The following is a 7,152-nucleotide window of genomic DNA, read 5'->3' on the forward strand; positions in this document are numbered from 1 at the left end:
AGGGTTAGGGTTAGGGTTAGGGTTAGGGTTAGGGTTAGGGTTAGGGTTAGGGTTAGGGTTAGGGTTAGGGTTAGGGTTAGGGTTAGGGTTAGGGTTAGGGTTAGGGTTAGGGTTAGGGTTAGGGTTAGGGTTAGGGTTAGGGTTAGGGTTAGGGTTAGGGTTAGGGTTAGGGTTAGGGTTAGGGTTAGGGTTAGGGTTAGGGTTAGGGTTAGGGTTAGGGTTAGGGTTAGGGTTAGGGTTAGGGTTAGGGTTAGGGTTAGGGTTAGGGTTAGGGTTAGGGTTAGGGTTAGGGTTAGGGTTAGGGTTAGGGTTAGGGTTAGGGTTAGGGTTAGGGTTAGGGTTAGGGTTAGGGTTAGGGTTAGGGTTAGGGTTAGGGTTAGGGTTAGGGTTAGGGTTAGGGTTAGGGTTAGGGTTAGGGTTAGGGTTAGGGTTAGGGTTAGGGTTAGGGTTAGGGTTAGGGTTAGGGTTAGGGTTAGGGTTAGGGTTAGGGTTAGGGTTAGGGTTAGGGTTAGGGTTAGGGTTAGGGTTAGGGTTAGGGTTAGGGTTAGGGTTAGGGTTAGGGTTAGGGTTAGGGTTAGGGTTAGGGTTAGGGTTAGGGTTAGGGTTAGGGTTAGGGTTAGGGTTAGGGTTAGGGTTAGGGTTAGGGTTAGGGTTAGGGTTAGGGTTAGGGTTAGGGTTAGGGTTAGGGTTAGGGTTAGGGTTAGGGTTAGGGTTAGGGTTAGGGTTAGGGTTAGGGTTAGGGTTAGGGTTAGGGTTAGGGTTAGGGTTAGGGTTAGGGTTAGGGTTAGGGTTAGGGTTAGGGTTAGGGTTAGGGTTAGGGTTAGGGTTAGGGTTAGGGTTAGGGTTAGGGTTAGGGTTAGGGTTAGGGTTAGGGTTAGGGTTAGGGTTAGGGTTAGGGTTAGGGTTAGGGTTAGGGTTAGGGTTAGGGTTAGGGTTAGGGTTAGGGTTAGGGTTAGGGTTAGGGTTAGGGTTAGGGTTAGGGTTAGGGTTAGGGTTAGGGTTAGGGTTAGGGTTAGGGTTAGGGTTAGGGTTAGGGTTAGGGTTAGGGTTAGGGTTAGGGTTAGGGTTAGGGTTAGGGTTAGGGTTAGGGTTAGGGTTAGGGTTAGGGTTAGGGTTAGGGTTAGGGTTAGGGTTAGGGTTAGGGTTAGGGTTAGGGTTAGGGTTAGGGTTAGGGTTAGGGTTAGGGTTAGGGTTAGGGTTAGGGTTAGGGTTAGGGTTAGGGTTAGGGTTAGGGTTAGGGTTAGGGTTAGGGTTAGGGTTAGGGTTAGGGTTAGGGTTAGGGTTAGGGTTAGGGTTAGGGTTAGGGTTAGGGTTAGGGTTAGGGTTAGGGTTAGGGTTAGGGTTAGGGTTAGGGTTAGGGTTAGGGTTAGGGTTAGGGTTAGGGTTAGGGTTAGGGTTAGGGTTAGGGTTAGGGTTAGGGTTAGGGTTAGGGTTAGGGTTAGGGTTAGGGTTAGGGTTAGGGTTAGGGTTAGGGTTAGGGTTAGGGTTAGGGTTAGGGTTAGGGTTAGGGTTAGGGTTAGGGTTAGGGTTAGGGTTAGGGTTAGGGTTAGGGTTAGGGTTAGGGTTAGGGTTAGGGTTAGGGTTAGGGTTAGGGTTAGGGTTAGGGTTAGGGTTAGGGTTAGGGTTAGGGTTAGGGTTAGGGTTAGGGTTAGGGTTAGGGTTAGGGTTAGGGTTAGGGTTAGGGTTAGGGTTAGGGTTAGGGTTAGGGTTAGGGTTAGGGTTAGGGTTAGGGTTAGGGTTAGGGTTAGGGTTAGGGTTAGGGTTAGGGTTAGGGTTAGGGTTAGGGTTAGGGTTAGGGTTAGGGTTAGGGTTAGGGTTAGGGTTAGGGTTAGGGTTAGGGTTAGGGTTAGGGTTAGGGTTAGGGTTAGGGTTAGGGTTAGGGTTAGGGTTAGGGTTAGGGTTAGGGTTAGGGTTAGGGTTAGGGTTAGGGTTAGGGTTAGGGTTAGGGTTAGGGTTAGGGTTAGGGTTAGGGTTAGGGTTAGGGTTAGGGTTAGGGTTAGGGTTAGGGTTAGGGTTAGGGTTAGGGTTAGGGTTAGGGTTAGGGTTAGGGTTAGGGTTAGGGTTAGGGTTAGGGTTAGGGTTAGGGTTAGGGTTAGGGTTAGGGTTAGGGTTAGGGTTAGGGTTAGGGTTAGGGTTAGGGTTAGGGTTAGGGTTAGGGTTAGGGTTAGGGTTAGGGTTAGGGTTAGGGTTAGGGTTAGGGTTAGGGTTAGGGTTAGGGTTAGGGTTAGGGTTAGGGTTAGGGTTAGGGTTAGGGTTAGGGTTAGGGTTAGGGTTAGGGTTAGGGTTAGGGTTAGGGTTAGGGTTAGGGTTAGGGTTAGGGTTAGGGTTAGGGTTAGGGTTAGGGTTAGGGTTAGGGTTAGGGTTAGGGTTAGGGTTAGGGTTAGGGTTAGGGTTAGGGTTAGGGTTAGGGTTAGGGTTAGGGTTAGGGTTAGGGTTAGGGTTAGGGTTAGGGTTAGGGTTAGGGTTAGGGTTAGGGTTAGGGTTAGGGTTAGGGTTAGGGTTAGGGTTAGGGTTAGGGTTAGGGTTAGGGTTAGGGTTAGGGTTAGGGTTAGGGTTAGGGTTAGGGTTAGGGTTAGGGTTAGGGTTAGGGTTAGGGTTAGGGTTAGGGTTAGGGTTAGGGTTAGGGTTAGGGTTAGGGTTAGGGTTAGGGTTAGGGTTAGGGTTAGGTTAGGGTTAGGGTTAGGGTTAGGGTTAGGGTTAGGGTTAGGGTTAGGGTTAGGGTTAGGGTTAGGGTTAGGGTTAGGGTTAGGGTTAGGGTTAGGTTTGGGTTAGGGTTAGTGTTAGTGCTTAGGTGTTAGGGTTAGTGTTAGGGGTAGGGTTAGGGTTAGGGGTTAGGGTTACGGTTAGGGTTAGGGTTAGGGTTAGGGTTAGGGTTAGGGTTAGGGTTAGGGTTAGGGTTAGGGTTAGGGTTAGGGTTAGGGTTAGGGTTAGGGTTAGGGTTAGGGTTAGGGTTAGGGTTAGGTTTTGGGTTTAGGGTTAGGGTTAGGGTAAGGCTTGGGTTAGGGTTAGGGTTGGGATTTGGTTTCGGGTTCGGGTTAGGGTTGGGTTAGGGTTAGGGTTAGGGTTAGGTTTTGGGTTAGGGTTAGGATTTGAGTTCGGGTTAGGGTTAGGGTTGGTTTAGGGTTAGGGTTAGGCTTAGGGCTTTAGGGTTAGTGTTAGGGTTGGGTTAGGGTTAGGGTTAGGGTTAGGGTTAGGGTTAGGGTTAGGGTTAGTGTTAGGGTTGGGTTAGTGTTAGGGTTGGGTTAGGGTTAGGGTTAGGGTTAGGGTTAGGGTTAGGGTTAGGGTTAGGGTTAGGGTTAGGGTTTAGGGTTAGGGTTAGGGTTAGGGTTAGGGTTAGGGTTAGGGTTAGGGTTAGGGTTAGGGTTAGGGTTAGGGTTAGGGTTAGGGTTAGGGTTAGGGTTAGGGTTAGGGTTAGGGTTAGGGTTAGGGTTAGGGTTAGGGTTAGGGTTAGGGTTAGGGTTAGGGTTAGGGTTAGGGTTAGGGTTAGGGTTAGGGTTAGGGTTAGGGTTAGGTTAGGGTTAGGGTTAGGTTAGGGTTTAGGGTTAGGGTTAGGGTTAGGGTTAGGGTTAGGGTTAGGGTTAGGGTTAGGGTTAGGGTTAGGGTTAGGGTTAGGGTTAGGGTTAGGGTTAGGGTTAGGGTTAGGGTTAGGGTTAGGGTTAGGGTTAGGGTTAGGGTTAGGGTTAGGGTTAGGGTTAGGGTTAGGGTTAGGGTTAGGGTTAGGGTTAGGGTTAGGGTTAGGGTTAGTGGTTACGCCTAGGGTTAGGGTTGGGTTAGGGGTTTTGGGTTAGGGTTAGGGTTAGGGTTAGGGTTGGGGGTTAGGGTAGGGTTAGGGTTAGGGTTAGGGTAAGGCTTGGGTTAGGGTTAGGGTTGGGATTTGGTTTCGGGTTCGGGTTAGGGTTGGGTTAGGGTTAGGGTTAGGGTTAGGTTTTGGGTTAGGGTTAGGGTTAGGATTTGAGTTCGGGTTAGGTTTAGGGTTAGGGTTAGGGTTAGGGTTAGGCTTAGGGCTTTGGGTTAGTGTTAGGGTTGGGTTAGTGTTAGGGTTGGGTTAGGGTTAGGGTTGGGTTAGGGCTTTGGGGTAGGGTTAGGGTTAGGATTTGGGTTAGGTTTAGGCTTAGGGTTCGTTTAGGGTTAGGGTTAGGGTTAGGGCTTTGGGCTAGGTTTTGGGTTAGGTGTTAGGGTTAGGGTTAGGGTAGGGTTTGGGGTTAGGGTTAGGTTTTGGGTTAGGGTTAGGTTTGGCTTTGGGTTGGGGAAGGGTTAGCGGGTAGCGTTAGGGGGTTAGGGTTAGGGGTTAGGGTGACGGGTTAGGGCTACGGTTGGATTAGGTTTGGGGTTAGGGTTAGGGTTAGGGTTTAGGGTTAGGGTGTTCGTGTTAGATTTAGGGTTTAGGGTTATGTTTACGGTTAGCGTTGCGTTGGGGTTCGTGTTGGGTAGGGTTAGGGTTAGGGTTTAGAGTTTGGGTTAGAGTTATGGTCACGAGTTAGGGTCACGGGTTAATTTTAGGGGTCACTGGTTAGGCTTAGGGTTAGGGTTGGGTTAGGGGTTTTGGGTTAGGGTTAGGGTTTTGGGTTCGGGTGAGGATTAGGGCTTTTTGTTAGGGGTTAGGGTTAGGGTTTAGGGTGAGGTTGGGGTTTGGGTTGGGATTAGGGTTAGTGTTTGGGGGTTAGAGTTTGGTTTTGGGTTAGGGTTAGGTTGGGGTTTGGGTTGGGGGAAGGGTTAGGGGTTAGGGGAGGGCGTTAGGGTTAGGTTTTGGGTTAGGGTTAGGGGTTAGGGGGACGGGTTAAGGCTAGGCTTAGGGTTAGGGTTATGCTTCGGGGGTTGGGGTCAGGTTTAGGGTTAGGGTTGGGTTAGGTTTGGAGTTAAGGTTAGGGTGTGGGTTAGGGTTAGGTTTGGGTTGGGGTTAGGGATTAGGGTCAGGGGTTTTTGTTAGGGTTAGGGGTTAGGGTTTGGGGTTTAGGGTTAGGGGTTAGGGTTAGGGTTAGGTTTAGGGTTTGGTTAGTGTTAGGGTTAGTGTTAGGGTTACGCCTAGGGTTAGGGTTGAGGCAATCACAAGGCTAGGAGCTCCAGGCGTGCTCAGCATGCAAAAGGCATACCAACGTGACCGCAGCACATCCAAAACCTTGCTTCCTCTTCGTCATTCTGCTCAGAACTCACAACAGCTCAATGCCGAGTTTCTGGCTCAAACTAGGGTTAGGGTTTGGGTTATAGTTACGCCTAGGCTTAGGATTGAGAAAACCACAAAGCCAGAAGCTCCAGGGACACTGACCATGCGAAAGGCAGGCCAAGTTAAGCACGGCACATCAAAACGTTGCTCCCTCTTCATCTTTCTTCGAGGGTTGTGGTTAGGGTTAGGGTTAGGCTTAGGGTTAGGGTTAGGGTTATGCCTGGCATTAGGGTTGAGAAAGCCACAAAGCCAGGAGCTCCGGGGATACTCACCATGCAAAGGGCAGGCCAATTTTAGCAGGGGAACGCCAAAACCTTGCTCCCTCATGTTCCTTCTGCTTTGAATTCACCACAGCACATTGCTCGATTTCTGTCTCCAACTAGGTTTGGGGTTTGCACTGTGGTTGTGCCTAGGTTTCGAGTTTAGAAAACCACAAAGCCAGGAGCTCCAGGCACACTGACCATATGAAAGGCATGCCATGGTGAGCGCAGCACAGCCCAAACCTTCCTGCCTCGTCTTCTTTCTGCTCGGAACTCGCCACAGCCCAATGCCTGATTTCTGGTTCAAACTAGGGTTCGGTTTAGGCTTAGCAGTAGGGTTACGCCTTGGATTAGGGCTGTGAAAACCACAAAGCCTGTAGCTCCAGGGACACTGACCATGCGAAAGGCAGGCCAAATTTAGCACGGCACCGCCCAAACCTTGCTCCCTCGTCTTCTTTCTGCTTGAACTCCCCACAGCCCAATGCAGGATTTCTGACTCAAGCCTGAGTAAGGGTTAGGGTTAGGGTTATGCGTAGTGTTAGGGTTGAGAAAACCACAAATCCAGGAGCGCGTGGGATACTCACCGTGCGAAAGGCATGCCAAGGTGAGCGCAGCACATTCAAAACCTTGCTGCCTTTTCTTCTATCTGCTCGGAATTCTTCACCGCACAATGCGGGATTTCTGACTCAAGCTTGCCTTAGGGTTAAAGTTGGAGTTACGCCTAGGGTTAGGATTGAGAAAACCACAAAGCCAAGTGGTGCAGGGATACTCACTACGCGAAAGGCATGCCAAGGTGACCGCAGCACATCCAAAACCTTGCTCCCTCTTCGTCATTCTGCTCAGAACTCGCCACAGCCCAGTGCTCGATTTCTGGCTCAAACTGGGGTCAGGGTTAGCATTAGGATTATGCCTAGAGTTAGAGTTTAGAAGACCCCAAAGCCAGGAGCTCCAGGGACACTGACCATGCGAAAGGCATGCCAAGATGAGCACAGCACAGCCCAAGCCTTGCTCCCTCTTCTTTCTTGGAACTCGCCACAGCTCAATGCCGGATTTCTGGCTAAAACTAGTGTTAGGGTTATGGTTAGGGTTACGCCTAGGGTTAGAGTTTAGAAAATCACAAAGCCAGGAGCTCCAGGGACGCTGAGTGTGCAGAAGGAAGGCCAAGTTGAGCACGGCATATCAAAACCTTTCTCTGTCTTCTTCTTTCTGCTTGGAACTCACCACAGCCCACTGCCCGTTTTCTGCCTCAATCTGGGGTTAGGGTTCAGGTGACAGTTACGCGTAGGGTTAAGGTATAGAAAACCACAATGCCAGGAGCTCCAGGGACACTGACCATGCAAAAGGCATGCCATGTTGCACACGGCACAGCCAAAACCTTGCTCCCTAGTCTTCTTTCTGCTTGGAACTCGCCACAGCCCAATGCAGGATTTCTGACTCAAACTAGGGATAGGTTTGGGGTGACACCGAGGGTTAGGGTTGAGAAAACCACAAAGCCGGGAGTTCCAGGGATAGTCACCATGCGAAAGGCATGCCAAGGTGGGCGCAGCACATCCAAAACCTTGCTCCCTCTTCGTCATTCTGTTTAGAACTCGCCACAGCCCAATGCTCATTTTCTGGCTCAAACTAGGGTTAGGGTTAGCATTAGGGTTAGGGTTACGTGAAGGGATAGAGTTTAGAAAACCACAAAGCCTGGTGCTCCAGGGACACTCACTATGTGACAGGCATGCCTAG

This window comes from Corvus moneduloides, chromosome Z, assembly GCF_009650955.1.
Source record: "Corvus moneduloides isolate bCorMon1 chromosome Z, bCorMon1.pri, whole genome shotgun sequence".
Lineage (NCBI taxonomy): Eukaryota > Metazoa > Chordata > Aves > Passeriformes > Corvidae > Corvus > Corvus moneduloides.